This window comes from Stegodyphus dumicola, chromosome X1 (assembly GCF_044657685.1).
Source record: "Stegodyphus dumicola isolate Sdum_Otavi_A_Nest chromosome X1, ASM4465768v1".
Lineage (NCBI taxonomy): Eukaryota > Metazoa > Arthropoda > Arachnida > Araneae > Eresidae > Stegodyphus > Stegodyphus dumicola.
Window position 1 is genome coordinate 189,980,975 of NC_140780.1, and position 24,936 is coordinate 190,005,910.

A 24,936-nucleotide genomic window follows, 5' to 3' on the forward strand; every position below is an offset into this window, starting at 1 on the left:
CGCCAGGTTTTTGCTGAATCTGTTGAATTATCTATTTTTGTTATTTTATGTTCTTCGCCCTGAAATTTTGGAAATCCTAAGGGTCTAAGATAAAAGGGCCAGAATATATTTAACACACAACGTAAACTTAAATCTCGTCCTTAATACAAACTTTCAGGAGACAGAAGTTTCTCACAATCTAAGAGGTTATTTCTAATTAGGATTCCTGATTTTTCAAAATAAAATTCCAGGGTGTAATTTAGATTAAAAGAAAAAGGTTTTAGGACAAGTAGAATGCAGTTATTAAGTCAGAAAAATTATTAACCTGAGTAAATCTCGGCACAGAATTACTGCGTGAATAATCTAATGATTTCTCATTAGTTACTACGTATATAGAAACAGGATAAAATGAAACATGATAAAAAAGTGTATCGTAAACAGGTATGTAGTTTGATTCTTAAATTCTAGGGGATGCTTCAGTTCTTATACTAGGGAATGATAGTTTCTGGAAGTTTCAATTTATATATTATATATATAGAATGAGGAATTACAAAATGATATTTAGGGAAAGATTACGGAACTGAACAACAATGAATGAGGTATAGCGTGGAAAATTAATATGCGTCAAATAAAGAGGAAACACTATAAGAAGATAGTTGTGAGAAAGGCAGAAGGAAATGTAGTTTAAGGGAAGATATTAGAGATTTAAAAGAATTCGAATTTATCTTTGTTGAATGCAAACTTTTTGAATGCTTTGTCGAATGCAATTATTTTCCAAAGCATAATGCTCACACTTCGTTTTATTCCTAAATGAGTTTAATGTTAAAAAACTCGTTGTTAGGCTGTGCACAAAAGACCGATGTAGCATAATAAATATTGTTAGAATCATCTTTTTTAATTACAATAATAATGCAAGTATGGAAAAAATTATTAGTTTTAGAAAATAAGTTATTATTCAAAAATTAGATCTGAATATTGGAAAATACATTATTAAATAAGTATCCAGATCTATAGATTAAAGAATTTATATTTATGCCATAATATCCTTAAATGATAAATTTAAAGTGTAGAAATAGGAGTTGAGAATTCAGCCATAACCAAGTAAAAGATAAATTAAGGAAAATCGAATATTTAATGTTTTAATAGTTTAGAATGAATTTAAACGGTAATCATATAAATAATAGACTAGATTCTGGAATATTTGACGTATCTATTGCAAATGTATATCTCCTTTCTCGAAAGTAATACAATGAAAACAGATTATATGTAGCTTTATCTTTTATGCAAGCATTATTGTAAAAGTTTGATTAAATAAATAATTGATACATAGAACGTTCTGCTGAAACACTTGTTGACATACATAATTGCACGTGATGGACATAAAAACGCAATCGAAACCATCTACAAATAACAAGGCTATGGTGATTGTTCGTAAAGAAGGTTGAAAATGAGAACGTTTTACCTGAAAAATGTGGCATCACGGATTATTTCTATTGCAATAAAAAATCAATGAGTTCTATGAAAAGACGTGAAATTTCTTTTTCTCATCACAAATATCTTCTTCGGAATAATACTTTGGTATTTCGTCGGAGTTTAGCATAATCACAAGAAAAGTGCCATATAACAATTAGGAAACACCTTGTGTGAGAAATAGAAGTTGGTTAAATTTCGTAATAGATTGATTTCCCTGTTACTTCACTTAGTATGCTAAGCTCAATATTTTGAGCAGAGTTCACCGTTATCTGAAAAAGGGCGCATGTGGCAAAAAGGAAAGGAATTGTGTAAATTACCGCAATTTTCTCGTGATGTTCCAAAATGTTTTTAGTCGTACATTTGTAGAGTCATTAGGCTATTTTTAAAGCAGGAGTGATGAAAACTGAGAAAGCCCTCGCCGGGAATCAAACCACGGACCTCTGGAAATACGCGCCCAGCGTATTTCCAGAGGTCCGTGGTTCGATAAGGCATGCTAAAAAGGCGGGAGATATACCTTACATACTCCCCCTTTTAAAGGGCGACTGAGGTTTTTAGGAGGTGTCCGCCGATAACATCGCGGCAAAAACATCGTGGACGAAAACGTCGCGGAGAAAACAACGCAAGGTGAAAACGTCGTGCTACAAAACATCGTGGGAGAAAACATCGCAAAGAGAAAACATCGCAGTTCTAAAACATCGTGGTACAAAACATCGTCGTAGAAAATAAAGCGGTTCAAAAGCATCGCAGTTTAAAAACATCGTCGTCGAAAATATCGTGGTAAAAATAAAGTATCTACAAATCATTGCATGACGATAACATCGCAGACATGCTTTTTTCAGGTTTTAATAACTGTAAATGGATATTCCCATAATGATTTGTGAGCGCAAGGTGTAAAGATGGATAAATTTTACTTTCACATATTTTATTAACTAATAAATTTTTGCTGAAAACGTAAGAAGGAAACTTAAGCATAGAAAATTAAATGTAACTTATAGATTATACTTTTCATGAAATATTACCAGTAAAAACTTTATAATAATGATTTATTAATGGCCTTTGTTAGTTAACTATGTCGGTTTAAAATTCTATTAAGTGCTATAAGTTGCATTAATTTTCTATGCTTAAGTTTCATTCTTATTTTCTCAGCAAAAATTTATTAGTTAATAAAAAGTATGAAAGTAAAAATTATCGTTCTTTCCATTTTGCGCTCACAAATCATTATGGGAATATCCATTTACACTTATTAAAGCATGCCTGAAAAAAGCCTGTCTGCGATGTTATCGTCATGCGATGATTTGTAGATACTTTATTTTTTACCACGATATTTTCAACGACGATGTTTTTAAACTGCGATGTTTTTGAACCGCTTTATTTTCGACGACGATGTTTTGTACCACGATTTTTTAGAACTGCGATGTTTTCTCTTTGCGATGTTTTCTCCCACGATGTTTTGTAGCACGACGTTTTCGCCTTGCGTTGTTTTCTCCGCGACATTTTCGTCTGCGATGTTTTTGCCGCGATGTTTTCGGCTGTAACCTTTTAGGAGGCCTAATCACCACATCCTGGGTGTGGAGAATCATCATCCACCACCATCTTAGTTCTAGCGCCACTTGGTCATTAGGTTATTTTTAAAGCAAGAGTGATGAAAAATAAGCAATGCCCTCTCTGGAAATAGAGTGTGCTGACTACTAGTCTACTACTTCGTAGTACTACGAAGGCATGCTAAGAAGGTGGGAGAAATACCTTATACATTGTTGAATTTTCCGTTTCATCTTCGAAGCACTTATGTTATACGATTCATGAACTTTCGGTATGTAATACATCGTCGAAAATTCTTTAATTCCATGATATTATCGAAGTTTTATGAGCGTGGAACAAAAGTAGTGAGTGTAGTGAGACAGATCGCGAGACGACGTGATAGTCGTTCCAGCTCCCAAACTACTGTTTTCTAGAGAAGTCAGACTCGTCAGATCAGTATTCATCATGCGGGTTGAAAAGAGTTCGACTATTGTAAACAGACGCAATTTCTAATGACCCCCCAAAGGGGTAAAACACATTTACGTTTATTTTTGGGGTTACATCATTCACTACCTAGCTAATAAGCACCCTAGTTTTAAAAATATTATTGTAACTTCATTTTAATCCAAATGGCGTATTTAAAAAATCAGTAATAAACTAATAAAAAGAATAAAAACAAATCATACTGTAATTTATATTATAATATAAAAGTTTCTTGAAATTTTGTTTTGTACTTTTTTGAAGTTTTCTCTTTATTTTGTTGCTCATATTCCTAAATCACTTTAGCATCAAAATTATGGCATTTATATTATTTTCTTTCGCTCAGTATCCACAAGAGTTGCTTCAGATTTAGATTGCCTATGCGAGAAAGATACCTATCAATTTTCCTTTTATTTAGATTTCGGTCCCATCATGTTTCTTTCACCAATACTTATGTTATTACCACTCTTTTATTCATTTCTCAGGTTCTTAATACGTTTCTCATCAGCATTTTATTTGTTCGCTTCGGGTCTGGTAAGGCTTTCAGTTTCACTTGCAGAAATGCCACAACGCTCTTCGATTTCTCGTTTATTGTGATGTTCAAGTTAAAGGCTTAATGAGCTGCGGGAAATTACTAGCCAGAATTTACAAATAAACGAAACAGCAGAGCATGCGTATGCGGTTAGCTCTGGTGGTACACTGTCAGTTGGGTGAGAAGTGCAGATGGAGAGAGTTGAGCATATACTCCAACAGACGCCAGCTACTTGATCGCTTTATACAGTATTCGCAGCAAAGCTTTTACGAATTACATATGAGAACAATAGAGTACGCTGCCGAGCCGGTATAGTGGTTAGTGACGCTGACTACCGTACACAAGGGCACGGGCTCGAATCCTGGCGAAGGCATGGATGTTTGTAAACTTATAGTGTCTGCGCGGCAAGCAGGCTTTCAGAATACACGGTAAGCAGAACGGTCGTCTGAAAAGGTTGTCTGGCGGTTGAGGAAGAAGGGTGGAAAACTCTCGATTTCCCCGGTGTGTTTTGCTTCAAGATTAGGACGGTAGCTAGGTTCAGAAATGTCTCAGCCACCTGTGGTACTACAAAAGTACTGCCCTAGCTTCTACCTGTATCTGTTATATCCTTGCATATTCTTCTTAGACATCTGAAAACCTTAGTTAATCGGGCTTGCTACTGTATTTCAAAATGTTTTTATTTCCTGTTTCTAATTTTTTTAATCTTCCTATTTTAAAAATATGGATAAAGTAGCCTGGCATCCAAAATATTTTATCATAAAAAAGTTAAAAAGCTTAAACTTTTAAATATAAGAAAATACTTTCTTATTGTTGATACTATTCATGTAGTATGTTAATTTATTGTGTAATTAGTTACTTATGGTAATTTATTAGAAACTCTCAGTGTAGTTTAGTTCGAAAGACAGATTTTTATAATACTTCCTTATATTTTAATTCTGGATAAACTTATTTTCTTGAAGGAAATTCTATATTTTATATTTCTTTCTATTCTTTCAATTTTCACTTTCTTCTTCTATTTCTTCAGAACGTTTCTTATTTTCTTCATGTCTTCATGCAATTACCATTATTTTGTCTGTCTGATAATTTACACGTCAGTTCAGGAAGGAGAGTTTCATAACAGCCTTTCATAGTTGGATGTCTTTTGATACTTCTTTTAATATACTTTGCATACGATTCATCCTGTTAATAACGTTTGTTACGTTGTGCAGAGTGTCTCACAGTAAGGGTTAGCAAGGTTGAGAAGTATTATTAACCACGAAATAAGTTTAAAATCTTTCAGCCCTGAGCTTAATTACGGAAATATTAAAACTGAATATTTTACAATATCACATAATAATTTTGCAACATAATAATACAGCAAATAATTTAGTGCAACTTTAAAAAACATAGGCACAAACATCCGTTTTTATACAAATGAAATTTTTACACAAAAATGAAATTTTTTGAATCACACATGTAAAGGTTCATTTGTCGTCAATGCAATTTAATTGATAAATGTTATCAAATCTGTCTCTGTATTATTTTCAGGTGTATCTGAAAGATAGCAATTTCAGGTGTATCTGAAAGAAAGAAAACACATTAATGGCAAATCATTACATAAATTACTCGATGATTAACTGAATTAAAGATTTATTAGTTATTTATAATTATATTAATTTGCAAAAAGCTTGTAGTAAGACCGACTTATATTGATTAAACTGACATACTTTTATAATTACTGATTGCTCCTAATTTATAACTTAATATCGCCCACAGCTGTCCAAAATACCAGTCATCATTTACAATCTGATTTCTCTTCTCTCATAAGAGTTCTTACGAACCTCCCTGTAAATGAGGTTTTTATCTGACAGTTTAATGCAAGTGCATTCTTATATGCTAACAGATTACTAGCGAATTATGCGAGAGCCCTATCGAAAATTTACAGAGTGGCGTCCTTAAAATAAAACACTGTGCGCAGATAGTCGGTGTGATCCATTCCACGTGAGAATACAAAATACGTCTGGAAAACATGCGTTTTTGTACTAATGATTCCACTGTTGTTTTCAGAACTCTTTCGTGTAAAAATACAAGTCTTCAGGATTGTTTTTAAGCTGTGTACCCTGTATTTCTTCAAACTAATGTAAAACATTTTGCTAATTAAAAGTGATAACATAAAACTTTGTAGAGACATTAGGTTATTTTGAAGCAGGAGAAATTAAAAATGAGCAATGCCCTCGCTGGGACTCGAACCATGGACCTCTCGAATACACGTCGAGCGTACTGACCACTGCACTACGAAGTCATGCTAATAACGCGGGAGGAATACCTTATATACTCCCCCTTTTAATGGATGACTGGGGATTAGGTGACCCAGTTGCCAAATCCTGGTGGTGGAGAATCATCATCCACCACCCTTTTAGTTCGGGCGCCACTGTAGAGACATTAGGTATTTTTTGAAAGGAGATGTGTAAAATGAGCAACGCTTTCGCCGGGAATCGAACCACGGACCTCTGGAATACGCGCCCAGCGTGCAGACCACTACACTACGAAAGCATGATAAGAAGGCGGGAGAAATACCTCATAACTTAAATAGTTCATTTACATTATAGAGCTATACAGTGAAAACGTGTTAATGGTTTTCTTGTCCCTAAGACATCACTTATCTCAGCGCAAATATTTTAGCATGCTTGCGGTACATTCTCTATTGCCTATTCTATATTTCCTTTTTTACTACCTTTTAAACCCTGTAACCTGTTTTCTCTTATTAGGGAATCCATAAAATTACAATCTGGGTTTTGGAATTTCTGCTGTCCTCAGAAAAGTAAATTTTAAAAACCATTAAAATATCAGTATGCTTTACATAGAAAATGAAAGGAAAACCATTATTCATGATAAATTCTTATTCAGCAATTTCAACGCAAGTTTTGTAAGTATGGGTATTAATTTATTGAGCAATTTTAATGCAAGTTTTGTAAGTATGGGTATTAATTTATGGATCACTTTTACATTTTTAAGATTAACTTTTAGCTCTGTTAATATTATCTAGAAGCGCATTTCACATTTGTTCAGTGGTGGATTAATAGAGCTGCAAAAGTCGCAATCGTAAGAGGCCTTGTGCTTCAAGAGACCCCAAATAACGTTTCGAATTCAAAGCAAAGATGTAGAAAACTGAGTGTTAAATTTATGCACTGAGTGTTAAAATTATGTTAAATTTACTATTTTATTTTATTATTTATGATTATTTTCAGTATAACTTTACGTGTTTATCGTTTGTAACTTTGTGATTCTGAGTCTGGCAACTGAAAAGAGTATTCAAATGTTTTTGAGTTTAACGAGAGAGTTGTCTTCATATTCGCAGTTAGATGTTTTATAATATAAACTTTGCAATTATTAATGTTACAAAGAATAAAAAGAGTGTTGTGTTAAAACTTTGTACGTTATTTGAGTTTTGAGTTCTAGGAATATCGATTTATAGCTGAGTTTTGAAATCGGTAACCGACAAAAGCAGTACAAAAGGGGAAAACGTAGTAAACGTAGACTGGGTTTTAAGATGTGAGGCTGTGAAAAGTTCACGTGATGCGGTTCCCCACTTTCACAAATCTGCTACTGCATTTAATACTGAAACTATCTATGAATTTTGTTTTGTTGAGACATAGGAAAAATGATTTTTTTGATCTAACTATTTACTCAAAATCTTAGAATCGTTATAAATTTCTTAGAAGAATTTAAAATACTTTCAGCTAATTTGTGACAGAAAATTAAAAAATTCTGGTTGGTATTTAATTCTTAATAATCTGTTGAGATTAAAAAAGTAGCTCTCTTTCCTTTATTTATAAGTAATCTGATTTATGACAATTCTGAAATAAATATTTATCCAGTCATAAATCACAGTTTCTCTGGAAAATATTTTCTCTTGTTTTTTTTTCTAAGAAAATATAAATCTGCTCAGACTTTCAAAATACTGTACTTAAACCTCTTTGACATTAAAGGTACTTAAACGCCTTAAACTGAACTTTTAAATTTAAAGAAATGATAAGTTTTTTCATTAAATTTCATAATATGCATGCTAGTATGGTATGTTTTAATTTAATTTAAAATTTCAAAAATATCTATTAGATTAGATAAAAATTACAAACTCATTTAATCGAATAATTTCGGAGCAAAATCAGATTTACATTCGTTATAAAAATTCTAGCTTCATCTCTTTAGCTATAATAAAAGCTATAAGCTTAGGATAATTTTTGGAGATAATCATCGCAATTCTGAAACATAAAGGTGAAATTTTATGATTGTTAGATAATTGTCAACACGTAACAATATAAATAATCTTGAATTTAATTATCTGGGTTCAATAAAATTTATAATTTTTACAGCCTCATCTATAATACTTCTTTTAACGCAATTGGGATTCGGTTCATAGGATTTTACTCTTTTTGGTCACATAAACTCTACGAGATCCTACTAAGGAACCTGGCGACTTCTCGCACAGCGTTAAGGGAAACAACCGCATGAGAAGGGTAAATATAACCTTTTAGTATTATCAACTATGAACAGAAAGGTACATATTTCGTACATTACAATAACACCGACAACTTGCGGTGGAATCGTTACACAATAAATTCAAGGCCAAAGTGTACTTTAAGCACTTTCAGTTTAGGGCTAACTAGGTTGACTCGACAACCTACCCGGCGGGATAATTATTTAAATGGTCGAAAAGGCATATCAGCAACTCCACGTAACGACAAGGACAGATTCGTAACGTGCGCTGGTTAACGAAAACATGCTCTTAATAAACTATAAGATTTACCCATTCAACTACTCACTTCGCTTAACTTTAAATTTGAATCCTGGCGAAGAAATGTGAGGGGAAGTTGAGCAATTCAGAAAGATAACCAAAATTTGAATAATTGGTTAATTGAACTAAGGAAAACCCTACAGTTTTACAACGAGACAGCAATGAGAATATTTAACTTGTGAAGTGATCGCGTTTATTCTTGATACAGCCGCCATTTTGTTCGCAGTCTCTGAAAATTTCCTGACTCTACTCAAACGGACAGATGAATAATTATCCTTGTTATTCTCTAAATTGCTTTACTTACTCATGATTGAGTGCTTTTGTACTAACAAAAAATTGCTTTATATTATTTTTGATAATAATAACAATAGAAATTTTAAAAGTATTAATTAATTATTTTGAATATTTAATTTTCCTGTCCATTTGATATCAAAAAAAAAAGTTTTTTGGATTGTGAGTTTGGCTTGCCAAACCCCAAATGAAGTTGCATTGAATTTCAGGGTTCTGCGGGAAGATCTTGAAGATCACTGTCATAGACCAGCTGTAACTCGCCTCTACAGTCTTAAGTTTTCCCATCTTAAGTTTTTAAAAGGGAACTCTTATATTGTGCTTTTGCAACTCTTAAAGAATAAAGTATAACTTCACATTCTTGGCCTATGATGAGCTGTAGTCCAGTCTCAGACCATTGCATTCTTAAAGTTATATTTCATATCGGAAAGCTATCTGTGAAAGAGTTATCACCGTTAGTAATGAATTAAACTGTCTGTGGAACTGGACGTTACAACGATCAAAATTCCTCTTAAACAGTGGACTCGCATTGTCAAGCGCCATTTTTGTCTCCAGAGCAAAAAGGCGTCTCTTGAAGGTTGATTAAAGTCTCTCGAGGGGACGCTCGAATGCAGAGATTTATTAGCTCAAACCACACAGACCGATAGTGATGGACACTCAAGCTGGCGAGCGAGCTTCAGCGTATCGCCCAGAATTAATCTCTCGAGATTTCCTCACTGACAGCAGCGCAGACAAATGACTGCAACCGTGACTGAAGGAGAACAAATCTTCTCGTGCTTTCGGGCCTTTCACGCAGACTACGCCCTGCTGATGGGAGCAAAGGGTTAAGGATTGGAAAGGGAGGGGGATAGAGGTGGGATTTATTCTGCACCTTACTCCATTTTGCGGTTTATTAATGACCGTGAAGAAGAACGTGATGTTTGTTTGGTTAAATAACCCTCTAGAATAATTGATTCGGTAATCAGTAAAGTGGATAAAATTGAAGGAAGTATCTTATGAAGAGCTGTATAGACTTGAGATGGATTATGCGGTATATTGAATCATAACAAGACTGTTCGCTTAATAGCAATAAAACGCTTTATGAAGGAATGAAAAAAATATTTTTCTTTACGCTTGTTCTATTGACATTTCTGTAAGATTTTATTCCGTTCCAGTGGGGAAGACCGGGGCTTTCTTGCAGAGTTTCGCCACAGAATGATGAGAACAAAATGTGTGGTATAACTAATGCTGACTATGTAACGTGCAATAAAAATTACTTTGTATTATTTGAATTTTTCTATGTGTTTCTTGGTTTGGTATATTGTCAATGGTCGTACTGTTCATAACGCTGGCTGTAACGCATGCCAGATGTTTACATGCGATTTAGATAACATGCGTCACATGAAATATACACGAGCATTTATATAAGATATAACGGGTCCAAAGACGCTTAACGCAACGAAGACGATCATATGCTCACGTTAGTTTTATAAGATCAGCACTGAAAATTACCGAAAGTTAACTCATGTACTCATTAATTTCAGACAATAAATAGCATTTTTAAAGCATAACATGCGTAATATTTGTTGAAATACCTTTTTACTTCATAAGTGAATGCCGTAACAAATGTATCAACAATCATTTCTGAATTTTTAACCGCTTCCTTCCATTCAAACTAATAAATCTAATATCTTTCCTGTGAAGGTGTTTCAAAAGGAAGGGTAGATTTTATGTATGCATTTATAGTACGCTGACATGTATAAAAGGGATAATCAGTTTCGTATCACACGAGGTTTTTGGACATAAAAGCAGCAATATGAAATTCTGAAAATTATAAAATTTGTGTTTCTCGAACGGCGGGCACTTTTTTGTCTCTTTTTTCGGCATTGGCCACTCCTGGGGCCGGAAGTGGTCACCAGTTTACTGTGGAGGCACCTAATATGCGGCCACAGTTACCTCCTATGAAAGGACAGACAAGTTAAATCCATGCCTTCTCCGGGATTCGAACCCGGGCCCTTCGGTATCGCAGTCAGGCTCTCCACTATACCGTCTGGGCGGCAAAATTATGAAAACAACAAATCGTTAGTCAACTTCTTGTAATGTTGTGGACAGGGACGACCTTTGCACTGTATCTATGGGGTATCTAAAGAAAAAAAAATCACTTAGCAAAACGGCCCCACCAGTGACCGAGTGGTCAAATGCCACTGAATGCTGGTAGTTCGAACTCTGGCGAACGGGCTGTTTGGATGGGTGTTATTCTCCATGTGTAACGCGAACACTAGCCAGTTTTCCTCAGGAAGTGCTACAGGAAGGCATCCTTATTTTCTGGAAAACAGCTATCATGCGCTTTGTCGTACTGAAATAACCTAACCCAGAAAAAAAAAAACCTGTAAGGCGAGTATGCATCAAAACGAGATTGCTGTTTTGAAGCATGACAGTTTATGTTAGAGGCAGACAGTGTATACTCTGATATATAACACATTTTTGTATTGTAAGAAAGAGTACTTTTGCAAGAATGTAAAGTTTGCTGTTCCTTTCTGAAACACATCGTATTTTTTCCTCTTTTCACATGGTGACCCTCTGTCTACTAAAATTATGATGAGAAAGTAACGCAAAAAGTAAGCATCATAAAATTATCTTGAGATATTTGAAGATTTCTACACGAAGTTAAAAGAATTTGAAACGAATATTGCATTTCCAGATTTCGTTTCCTGAGGTTTTTGTATGCAGAAAAACTCCGATGCATGTGCATGAAAACGGTAACGTGCAAACAATCTTTTCTTTCTGAAACAACTTAAAAGAAAACATTTCAGATACGATAATGCGATATTCAGTATATATAGAGCTGTGATAAGCAACATTGACGTTCAGATGCGATATTCAATGTATATGAAGTTGCGATAAGTAGCATAGACATTCGCATGAGATAACAATGTAAACATCACTAACAAATTATGATGTGTTGCTCATAATATGAGAAGCTGGCAAGATCACTTTCATGTGTGGACCCAAAAGCTAGTAAGTTTTACCTGGGCAGCGTGTATATACGTATGTATGTATATAATTTATATGTATGTATGTATATTGATATATCGACTTCTTACGGGTGGATTTGCATGTATGTATATGCATGCACTAGAGACTCCCAATTAGTAGGATTACCGGGGACTAATCCCTGGTTAACTGGGAGTTGACCTCATATATGTATGTTCATACAAAGCAAAATTTGGCCTTTCGCCTGAGGAATCTTTGAAAAACTATGCATTTATTTTAAATAGAACAATAACCAGGCCTTGTCTAAAACGATTTTTTAATAAATCCAAATACTGCACGGGTTTCACGTTTTCTGTTTTTAACTACCGCTTAGCATTTAATTCGCCGAAAAAGCTCTTGAGCAGAAAATAGTGAAAATACGTTATGTAACGATCCTGTTGCTGTAAGCCAAGAATTTTCGAAAGTTGGGTTATTCAAAGATTAAGATACATGGCAATCACAAAATATTCTAAAGACATTTAAATATTTTTTTGAAACTACCAAAATTGTCAATTATGTGCATATGTTTCAATGTTTAGTGTACTTTAGAAAATTATTTTTATTGTTATTAAGATAGGATCCCATAACAAGTTTTAAGGTTAGTTTGGTAGGATTTTATTTATTTATTTAGCTCTATATTGATGTGCATTCTACGGATTTCTCGACTTCAGTAAACAAATATGATGATTAAGTGCATTCTGTTATTATACCTTCTTGTTTTCGCTTAACCAATTTCCTGCGTTAAATCAACTTTTTACGTTTGGATTATTTAGACATAAAAAGCTTTAGTTATTTTTAATCGACACATTCTTCTCTGATAAATGTTTGCATTTTTTATGGGTAGGTTTTCTTCTGAAGATTCAGGCATTCAGAGCTATACATGTTTCGTTAAATGCAAATTAATAATAATAAATCTAAAATTCAATATGTCATTCATTGAGCTTACCAAAACGACTTACTAAGATAACAAAGTTTGCTTATTATTAATGTTTTAAGAAAATCCTTGGCAGAAAAGGCTGCCTTCAGAAATTCGGATTTAGAAATTAACAATGAGTGAGTTTTTTTTCGGCGGCCAAGTATATTTCAGTCCTGCCTTTATGAAGTAATAGAAACATAGTTTTAAGATAAAATTTGATTTAACCCTTTAATTAACAAATGGGGAAAACATATCTTGCTTCTGAGAAGCCGTGCCAAATAATGGGTTAAATAATTTTCAGTTAAAAAAGCGGGTTAATCTATAGGGAATAGATAAAAAAAATTATTATTCTTAGAAAGAGAAAAATTTCGGGCATCATTTGGTTCACATAAGATTAAACTGCAAAATCATTTTGTTTTTTCAAAGTAATTTTTTTCATTACTTTATTTCGTTAACTTGAAAATATTCGGCATGATTACGTTTATTATTTTCAGGGAATTATTTTTCAGCATGAGAGCCAACTACATCCATGCTAACAACAGACGCTAAAACAAAACATACGAATGTAGAAAGGGGACTTTAAACATGCAATTCACAGATTTTAAACTTTACCATAAAACACCGCAATCCCGTAGTCACACCACAATACCTTAAAAAAGAGCATGCCGGACCTGTGTGTTAATTTGCAAGCAGCGATAGTTCCGTGAAATCCGAAATACCCAAAGCTGAAAGCATGAGCCGAAGGTACCATTTGCTCGATGAAATGCGTTAGAGGGCTGTCGGGATGTTGCAAACAGGTGCAAGACAAGCTGCTGTTGAGAGAGAGCTGAATGTGCATTGTAGTGTCATCAACAGGCTAGGGAACAGTTACCAAAGGGTTCATGCGATGCGTGTGTTTGTTACCTATATAAATAAGTCAAAATTAACGAAAAGTGGAGTGTTGTATTACTATTTTATTTTACATTTCTAATCACATACGAACCATCTTTGCAGATAATGACTTACTCAGCCAACAACAAAAACAAAGCGAGCGTTACAGGGTTTTTGTAATGATAATACGCGCCACACAAAGCCCCAAGAAGAGAAACATGAAGTAATTTTAGAGGTAAATTGTCCTAAAGATACAACAGAATCAAAACCGCTACAGAAGACGTGGATACGAACGCCAGAGGATTACCACAGTGACAGACGTTCACTTCCTGTTGTTATGTGCAAGACGCCGTAGATCGCTAACATCACGACAGCTGGCGTCGCATCCCTCTGCTGCTGCGCGACTGCTCATATTCCACCCAACGTTGTCACATCGACTGCATGAAGGTGGACTGTACGCCCGACGACCTGTGGTTTGTATTCCTTTGTATCCATCGCATGACAGAGCGCGACTGAAATGGAACCGTGAACATCGCAGTTAGGCACCAAAGCAGTGGGGCCCAAACTCTTTGCAGATGTGTCTCGATTTAACAACAATTCCTGATGGCCAGTGATATGGCGAGAGCCAAGAACACGCTATCGGGCGTTAAACATCGTCAAAAGAGGCCATTGCAGAGGAGGAGGCTTACTTGTATGAGCTAGGATAGCAATGAACCCGGCCGCACCGATATCTATGTGATTCCTGGGAGTTCCGTCACAATCGTCCGATGTCGCGACGAAATTCTACACTCTTGTGCGTCCTTTTATCACTGCAGTGAGCACCGACGCGATATTTATGGACGATGACGCCCGGCCGTCCCCAATGAACTCGAGGTGTGCGGGAGAGAAACCATTCCACATCTGCCGTGGCCTGCTGGATCACCGGACCTAAATCACATAGAGCGTTTGTGGGACATGTTGAATTGACAGATAGTGGGTCGTGGTATGCCGCCAGGCATCCTCCACGAACTCCGGCATCCTTTTAAACAGGGAAAACGCTACTACCACAATAAGCGATCAACGGCACTATTGCCAGCTTGCCTCGCCGTTTTCCAAACGTGCATTTTAGCTAGAGGGTATCATACCCGTTATTAGTGTGATGTTTGTATTCCACATTCTTCTGATCCATTTGGTCTTTTGCGATCTGATGATCGTAAATACATGCGTTTTTGAAATGTCTTTGCTTTATTGTTTGTTATTATCGTCTAGTAATGCCACACCAGCCTCTTGGATCAGTGTTACGCATACTAATTAAATAGTTTTTGTTTTATTCCGTGTTTTGTATTAGTTGCTTATTTTTTGAGTAAGTATGTGTTAACTCTATTTTTAATGGGGCAAGTTTTAGGTATGATTAAAACATACTTCAGAAAATATTACCTTGAACATATATGCGCCTTACAGAAGAGGTTATTTGGAATTAGGAAATTAGAAAACGAATTGCTATTAAACTCTAGGAAGGTAAAATCGTTAGCTACAATATTTCATAGTCTTTACTTATGACAGCTTGAAATGGACATTGAAGATTTTGTTTTATTTTCATAGAGTTGTTAAGTGTTATTTTAAGTCCAAGCTACGCAGATTAGTTTCGCTAACTGATCCACAGTACAATTAGAAACAGCTGTAAATTGGGAAAATAGTTATATGAATTTAAGAAAGGAACTGTCATACTTCCGCCATGAAAATAGTTTTCAGTATGGAACAAATTGTCATGTGAATTTGTTATGCTTAATTTATTGAAGAAATATGATACAGAAGGACATGTTGATTGGATATTCTTACTTTGGTTAATGAAACGCATTAAATACTAATTATGATATGAACTTCATGGTAATATAAGGGAAGTTTGGATTAGCGAAGTAATTTAACGATGTGGGAACGTTTAAGTAATTTTAATTTAGTATATAATAGCGGACCTAAAATAAACCAACAAACAAGAAAATTGTGCAGAAGTCATAATATATAAATGTTAGTTATTGATTCGTTTCTCTTCATGTTTGATGAATATTATTGTAGCTAATGCACACTTTTCTGCTGACAGGAATAAAAGAAATACTTGTAAAAAATGCTATGGGGAAAACAGAAATTTTTAATTTTGGTATTGTGTGCACAGTTACGGTCTTCTCATAGATCTAAATGGGAAATGATGTTTTATCGTAAATCCAGATTAAATTGTACGAATTCTCATGCATCGAGATGGTATATAATTTGTTTCAATTATTTTTTGTACAATATTGATTAAAGCAATTATAAGCTTATTAAAGTAGTTATTTTATTCAGAAAGTTCTACTCAGTATTCATAACTAAGGTGCTGTGGTGCTTTTTAGGGGGTTAATGAAAAACTAGTTTGCAAGATTTTGAGAATGTAAAATTTTCAACAAATATAATTTTAGAATTAAGCATTTAAATAGTTTTAATAATCGTAGAAATGGTATACTTGATCGGCAATCTAATTTCTCCTTCATTACGTTATGGAACAGACTTTCTTAGTGTCGGTTTCAAAGTGACATCAGAGAAGTAATTTTGAATCTTTTGCTTATATGTTATCTAATCGAATTTAACAACGAACTGTAGAATTTCAATTTGATCTTAAGACATTGTTGCTCAAATGGTATGCTTGGAATGTAACGATTCGCCATATTGGATTTTAATAGCGACATTTGAGAATGCTATTTGATGAAGTTCAAATTTATGGATCCTGGATCTCAAGGAGATTCGAATGGAATGTTCATTTCTCCCTATGACCTTAAATTGTGCTGAGGCTGAAATTCTTATCTGATTCAAAACTGACTTCTTCACATAAGTATTTTTTACAAACGGTAAAAATATTTAATTCATCTAGTATTTCGTTGAATTGAGAATTGTATTTGGAAATGTAATATTAAAAGATATCAGCGTAATAATTGCACTAGAAAAACCGTATAATGTTGAATTCTTTTTATAGTACAATCACTTAAGAAGTTTATCTTTCATGTTTTGTAAAGGTCAGACAAATAACGCGAAACGAAAACGAAAATGTTTAAGGAAACAGAGAGCAGAAACAGCCAGAAAACAATGCACCCGTTTACAACCTCACATTTCTTGGATTTGGTTTAACGTCGAAACTTCTCTGCTCTTAGATGTTGCAAGTAAGTCAGAAATGCTGTTTACATCCATTTATGTGGTATGTGCTTTGCTCTGTTCGGCTTAAATGTTGATTTAAAAGTATAAAGCATATAGTGTGTCTGTTTGTTTGGTTCTTAACATTTTCTAATTGCATTCAGTATGTATTATTTTACTTGTTTTTCTTAAAAGAAATTCAACATAATAAATATATACAAATATTCAATATAAATTCTGTTTATTGTTAAAAGTAAAATGAAGTTCATAATACGATCCTATTAGTTACAGGAAGCAATAGTTTTAACAGGGATTAAAACAGTATTCGCACATAAGCACTTCCACAATTACGTAAAGGTATGTCAAGTCTAGTTTTGGATTAAAAGAAATCTTAAATCACAATACAATTTTAAATTTTAAGAGATAAAAGTAAAGATTTGAACATGAAACTATTGCATATCTGCAGAATGATTAGTTTTGAAAATGAAAGAGCATATCAATTTATCTGTTAAAATGGATTTGGTCCTTATATAGCTGATACTTCCTAGATTTGAAAGTTGCAATTAGGTTTGAATTTTGTTTGCTTTAGTTTTCTTTTATATTACAAAAATATATTACGTATACTGAAATGAACTGAGGAGTTCATTTCAGTATACGTAATATATTTTTGTATATAATATAAAATAATCTACCCGCTTCTAAATTTCTATTTTTAATTTCATTTTTAAATGATCTAGGTACTTTATATAGTTTATAATACTTCAAACTGATAGTTCTTATAAGCACTTAAAACATTATTAGCGAAATCAAAAGAAAACATTTTTATGGCATTTATTTATGCATTGGACTGCGTAATGGTAGTTTTTATTTATTTATTTACTATTTTGGAAAAAAAAAATGTTTTCTTTATTTTTGCCGAATCTTCGAACATATAACTCAGCTTATTAACTTATTTTTTCATAAAATGTTTCACAATGAAATATCATGTTTTCTGTAAAACTAAACTAATACTTCATTTGTTCGTTGAAAGCACATGAAGGTTATCAGCCTAATAAGAGGGCCTTTTTGTGAACCACCTTTTAATGGAAACCGATTGTTATTTGCTTCGCTCTTAGGTAACCTGTGAACTGACAATCAATAATTAGATCAGCGGTTTTCAAATGTAAGTCGTGCTGGTTTTGCGTCAGTTGAAATGGTCAGTGTTGAGGATTCAGCAAAAGTTAATATTTTCTATGGCATGTAACAGCACGATTCTAAAGCTTAGAGTAGACGAAGAGCCTTTTAGTTAGCAAACTGAAACTTTTTTTTATCAGTCTTTTTAAATATATATTTACAGTCTTTAACTGACAGGACAGGCGTTCGCGGTAGTAATCAGGATCAGACACAGAAGTCAAGTGATATATATATATAGAAAGAGAGAGAGTGAGAGAGAGCCAGAGAGAGAGAAAGAAGTCATTTATGATAACAGTCACAACCGTCATAGCAACCGTCTAAAGCGTGTTCTGACTACTGAAAGATTACCTCCAAACTACCGAATCTCAGAAGTCTCTTTTAATCTATAGCAATATCGCTTTAACTGATTTCGCCATGAGCAAGCAACAAAAGCAGTACAAATACCATGAAGGAATACAAACCTGACTTTACAGGGTGTTCTTCAATTATTTGTTTTTAATTATAATCTTTTCCGTATTTTATATCTTCACCCAATTTATCAATACTTATTATGAACCAAAGAAATCAAACTTCGGTTAGTTTATTGGTATTTCTCCCGCCTTCGTAGGGTGCCTTCATGGTGTTGTGATTCTGCACGTTGGGCCGGTATTCCAGAGGCCCGTGGTTCGATTCCCAGCGAAGGCGATTGCTAATTTTCATCTCTCTAGCTTCCAAAAAATCGGAATGTCTCTACACTGGCGCCCGAGCTAAAAGGGTGTTGGATGATGATTCTCCTTACCCAGGATTTGGCGATTGGGTCCCCTAAAAACCCCAGTGCCCTTTAAAAGGGGGAGTATATAAGGTACTTCTCCCGGTTTTATAGCTTGCCTTCGGGGTGTAGTAGTTCTGCACGCTGGGCCGGTATCAGAGGTCCGTGGTTCGATTCCCGGCGAAAGCGATTGCTAATGTTTCATCTTGCTTTCTTCAAAAAAAAATCCTAAAGTCTCTACAACGTTTGCGTGACCTAAATTAATCAAAAATGTAGAAATGAAATTTTTTATTGATCCCATTTCTATTTTGAAATTCCTTGCGTTATTTTCATTTATCTTTAGATTTTACTTTTTACCGAACATGATATTTCTCTGAAATTTATTATCTTTGTAAGGATTATGTTAATTTTATTAATAGTTAAATTTTAAGTTAAAGTTCCTTTCCTGTCAAATTCTTAACTTCAACTTACTACTTCCGGTTAGAACGAAGTTTTGGAATCTTGCTGAATATTTAATGAGGAAGAGCAGTATTTAAACCACGAGAATCAGAGTTTCTGATTTACGCGCGTCTGCCTTTTTGGCCACTCTCTCTCTCAAAGCTGTTATTACGCTCGGCCGTACTCAGGCCCTTGCTAAGTATTTTAAGTTCAAGTCCAAGTGCGGGCTTTGTTTGCACACTCCCAGGCGGAGTTTTGTTAACTCTTATCGGAATAATAAAGGGTTAGTTACCCTTCTATCTTGTTGTTTCTTGTCACCCGAATTCAAGCGACTATTCGCTTATCAGTTCTTAGATTCTTCACTTCCAACATTAACTTAGAATTATAAAGTGAGGAACTCTACATCTTTATTTATTTGACTATATGATATAGAATGCCTTCAGATTTAATATGCGTAATCGTAAATGCATTAAAATGTCCATAATAGTTATCGGTTTTGTGAAATATATTCAAATCTGTCAAACTATTTGAGTTTATACGCGACTAAAGTGCTTATCTGAAGAGTAAGAAAGTAATATATTATCCATCGACATTGAAGAAATAGGAAACACCTTATCCAAAAAGCAAACAACTCGACAAGAAACCTAACAAAGTGCCGGCCGCCAAACAACAAAAAATCAAGAACATCCAATAGTAGGAGAAGAAAAGCTATCAAACATGAGGGTCAATAAAATCTCGGTCCATTCAGAAGTAAACAGACAAAAATCTCGATTTTCCCGCGGAGTCTGCTGAAACTCGACTACACGAAAGAATCCGGGAGACGGGAGGGGACTCTTTGTCAGGTTACAAGGATGAACAAAAGGGAAAAAAAGAATGGGAAGCAGAAGTATTTTTAGGGTTATAAACTTCAGGGAGGTTCTTGTTTCGCTCTGATGTCGAGAAATGATGACCAATTTTTATAGGAGAGGGAGAGATGCTGGTGAGACAAAGCATTGTTATTCTCCTTGTCCTGATTTCTGCCCTCCTAACTCCCAACAGCTGCAAAACACGGTCATGTGTGCCGGTTGTGCACAAATTATAGGTTGCAAAGAATGTCGATCAAGCAAACCGTCTTGCACCTCACATTTTCCAATATCATTTTTGTTTTCACATAGATATTACTTCACATAGATATTATTAGGTTATTTAATACTTTTTTTGACGTTGGGTAACATTAGAGCGATTCCAAAAGGCTAAATGCTACAGCTAACTAGTATTTGTATTTCTTTATTCCCGTAACTAAAATCTGTTTTACTCGTGCGAGCCAGACATCACAAATTTATTTATTCTGTTTTTCTCCATTTCTATATAGTATTGCTTGTGAAACGTGGGAAAAATGTAATTTATATTCCTGTTTTAATATAACAGGAATTAAACCTGCGTATTACAGCTAGCGGAAAATTTACGGGAAATAGAATGGCCCCTCATGGTAATTTGTCGAAAATGTACTTTTTGGTATATTTTATAAACACGTTATTTCCCTGATGCATTAACAAGAAACGATGTATAGAGCTGATGCAAAGTAATATGATACGCATTCTTATGTGCCTGTGGCGGAGCGGATATGACCGCTGTACATTGGTAATTCGACCCGGGTTAAAATTTCGATGAACGGGCTCGCTGTTATGAGCGTTTCCGTGTTTTTCAGACTAAATTAAAATATTGAATTCAGAAAATACCGTAAAGCATCCGTTCTTTCTGTGTGCTTTGATCTATTAATTTAAACAAACAAAAGAAAAGCGTATTATTGCGTACTTCTTGCAGTTCTATTTAACATCGTCTTATTCCTCGCATTCCATAATCGAATAATTTTCTATACAAGTTGAATCGAAACAATAATGAGTCACTCCAATCAAATACCTGTTATTAAAAATTGTTTAATAACATATAATATCTCTCTATTTTTTGACAATGCCCATGACTCACTAAGCGGGTAAGACTGATAAAACTAGTAGTGCGACCCCGACCAATGTGATAGCTGCCTGGACATTTTTGTGGTTACCCTCATGCATAACTGAATATGAGTCAATTTCCCCGAGAAATTATTTTACGAAGGCATTCCTCATTTTAAGCAGACAACGTTTGCGATCTTAAAATCAGTTTATTAAATTATCAGCATTTTTTAAGGACGGAACCGTCTTTAAAGGAGTCTCTCAAAAATATCGTCTAAGCTCTTACAACTAAGATGGTAGGTTATGTTATTTGAATACCGCAAAGGAAAGGAATGCCTTTATGAAGGCATTTCTAAGACAAACTGGCTGTTATTCATGTTACACATGGAGAAAATCACGAAAACCAACCATACAGCGAGTCCGTTCCCCTAGGCTGGAATCCAGGCGAACGGACTCGTTCAATGGTTGGAATCTTGACCATTCGGTCAAAGGTGGGGCTAACAACCAAGAGATTTGGCAAGAATTACCTATGAAAGAAACATAACATAAACGTTTACCTTGTAGAGACATTAGGTATTTTTGGAAGCAGGCAAGAGAAACTGAAAAATTAGCAACAATTTTTCTGGGAATCGAACTGCGGACCTCTGGAATACGCGCCCAGCGTGCAGACCACCACACTACGAAGGCATGCCAAGAAAGCGGGAGAAATACCTTATAACCTTTCATGAGGCTCCTCAAATAGCCGAATTCGAGAAATAAATGTATACTTTCTTAATAATCAAGTGACTAAAACGCAGCAAATTTTCTTTGTAGTAAATGTACCTTTATTTTGTTTGTTAGAACTTTAAATATTATTATATCCAGCTAATAATTTTCTTGGATATTTGTATCATTATTGTAATTAATATAGTCTTTACCAACTCCGTGCAATTAAGTGCTTCAATACAGAACCGTTAGATTGCAAATATTGTCAGTTTTTATTGTATCATCATAACGATTCATTTTGAAGATTCCAGACCTTTAAAGAAATAATTTTAGGCAATTTACTTTAACGCCAGTATGATGATATTCTGGAACATACTAGAAACAATTTTCATAGCTTACGTTCTTTTTGAAAAATGTGCGGCAGGCAACTGACACTGTATAACACGTTTTCCATTCTACTCTCATTTGATGCAGGGAAAACTATCTTTCAAGTCAAGGTTGCCTTACTGTCTCCAAGATACTCCTAATCATAAGATTTTTTGCTTTTGTTTAAAAGCCAAAACTTGTTTAAAACTTGAAGTCAGCAAGTATTAATCAGCGAAATTGGAGAGTGAAGGTAGATGCAAGGAAATTAATTTGAAAATTTACTTTTGCACATTTTACTTACAGTTCCCTGTTTCTATTATTTATCTGTTTGTTATTTTTTTACATTTTCCTTACTTGTAAACTTCTGCATCTATCTTTTTACGCCTATTAATAAGCTCTTTCAAATTTCCCATGAAATTATTTATATATAAAAAAATCATTACTACTCATGGACAGCTTATTTCCTGTTTAATAATCTATGAATTAAGCAAAAGAGCAATCTTATTTTTGGTGACACATAAGTTTGATGTAACGTAAGTATACCAAAACGTAAGATTGCTATTTTGTCTAATTGTCTAATTTGCATTACATGTTTTTCTCCTCTCTTGATCTTTTGCTAACCTATGAATATTTGCGATAATTTCTTTCCCAGTTTATTTCTCCTAATCTAATAATTAATTAGCTATGGAATCGTAGGCAAATTCTCATCTAGAAAAGTGATTGTTGCAAATGAGGAATTAATCTATTAAACGAAACGTTTATAATTGAAGGTTAAGTTATTGTTTAATTACTGTTTAATAGTTACAAATTTACGGAGCTTTAGATATGTTTGAACAGGAAGAAAATGGAATTTATGTTTCAAGTGCATTCATAATGATAGAGCCCATTTGTTGGATTTGTGATAGTCAAATGTGTAGTTAAAATTATTAATGTTATAATGATTCCAGCGAGCAATTAAAAATGTCTTTCTTATCATCCACTAACTATTTTGAATGCCGTACCAGTGATTTTACGCTCAGATCGATTATCTAATATACACTAATTCTCATAAAAATTTGTGCACCAAGAAGCACTTGTCGGACTATAACGAAACTTGGCATAAATGTACGTGTTAGACAGATATATTGGAAATGCAATATGATTTCTTATACCATAATGTTAACAGAAGGCGTTGAGCTTTGTTCTCCATGGCACATAAAAAAGAAACGCTAATGCATTTTGCATGTACTTAATCTTTTGCAGTGCAGAATTTGACGATGCAACACCGGAGTAACTAGCTGATAGCCTACCTTCATTTAAGAATTGTCCTTTCGAATATATCAACAGAAAATGGTACAGTTGTGAAATTCTAAACAGGCAGTGTTAGCTATGAAGAAATTACTGTATGACTATCAACGGGGAAACATAGATGTAGAGTACCAAAACACACTTAGCGGCTGCTGAGCTAATAGGACTCAGGCAGTTAGATAAATAATACACGTGGAAAAGCATATAACAAGGAAGAACGGGATGGAAGCAGAGCGGACAGCTCGGCATATAGCCTGCTAGCTAGTTGAAGAATTGTTGGGGCCAGTGGCGAGAAACACATCCACTGGCGGCTAGGCCATCCGTGGCGTCTAGGCTTGGGATGCTTGATCAACCAAAACCTACTCAAAGCGCCAGCTGCATCATTTTCTGTCATCCAGAAATAGGCAGCACTTCCAAAAGGGACCATTATGTCTGTCTGTACCAACCGGAGGCGCCTGGCTGAAGGGTATATGATATCGCAGTGTCATCAATGACACATGTGTTATCAATGATACCAACCCATTTTCTTGGAATGGCGTCGCGCTCGACGGCACTGGATCGTAATCGAATGGAACAAAATCACCTTCAACGAATTGTGATTCAGTTTGGGCAGCCATAACTATCTTGCACGTGTGTGGAGGCAACGTAACGAGCGTCTCAGCCCTGCCTTCGCTTTGGAGCGGTACGCAGCATGCAGCAAGCATATCACAGGAATATCTTTGGCATATTATCACTCTTCCCTATCTTGTCTGATCCACAAATTTGTAACCTATTGAGCATATCTGGTATCGCTTGGGACGCAAAATGGATAGCCTAGGAATTTGGTTGAATTAAAAATGCGCTTACAAAAACTGTGGAATGAGGTAACGCAAGACACCATGCGGATCCTGTATGCTTCAATATTCTCCGTTTCGCATCATGTATTCAAGTTAGAGGTACCCACCACGGTGCTAGAACTAACATTTGTAATTTTCACTGTAACAAATGATATTTTAGATTTGATTTTGTAATCACTTACTTATATAAAAGCTGCACTCACATAAGTAACATTTCGTTTAACTCTCTTTTGGTGTGCGAATTTTAAAACAGTGAGTGTACAATGATGAGCAAAAGACTTAAAAAAGACAATAATTCTTTTTCCCATACAAGACATTTCTTTTAATAAATAAATATGAATAGAAAGGCCAACATTCTGATTCGCGATACATTCTCAGTATCATTAGAAATGCAGTGTTACTATTTAAACTTTAAGAAGAAGTATACTTTTATTTCTTAAAAACAATTGTACCCATTTAGAGAGATTTGCAGGAG

The 24,936-nt window shown here is 34.6% G+C and overlaps 1 protein-coding gene across 2 annotated transcripts in view; it reads left to right on the plus strand.

Annotated features, from left to right (window-relative positions):
• The window catches only part of LOC118181027 (delta-sarcoglycan-like), a 392,038-nt gene that overhangs the window by 36,222 nt on the left and 330,880 nt on the right, over positions 1–24,936 (plus strand). The window contains exon 2 of one of the 2 annotated variants that reach the window (XM_035350101.2): positions 16,863–17,006. The exons of the other annotated variant lie outside the window; for it this stretch is intronic. The gene's annotated coding sequence lies outside the window, so the exon portion shown is untranslated. The remainder of the gene's footprint in view (positions 1–16,862; positions 17,007–24,936) is intronic. 2 annotated transcript variants of the gene reach the window in all.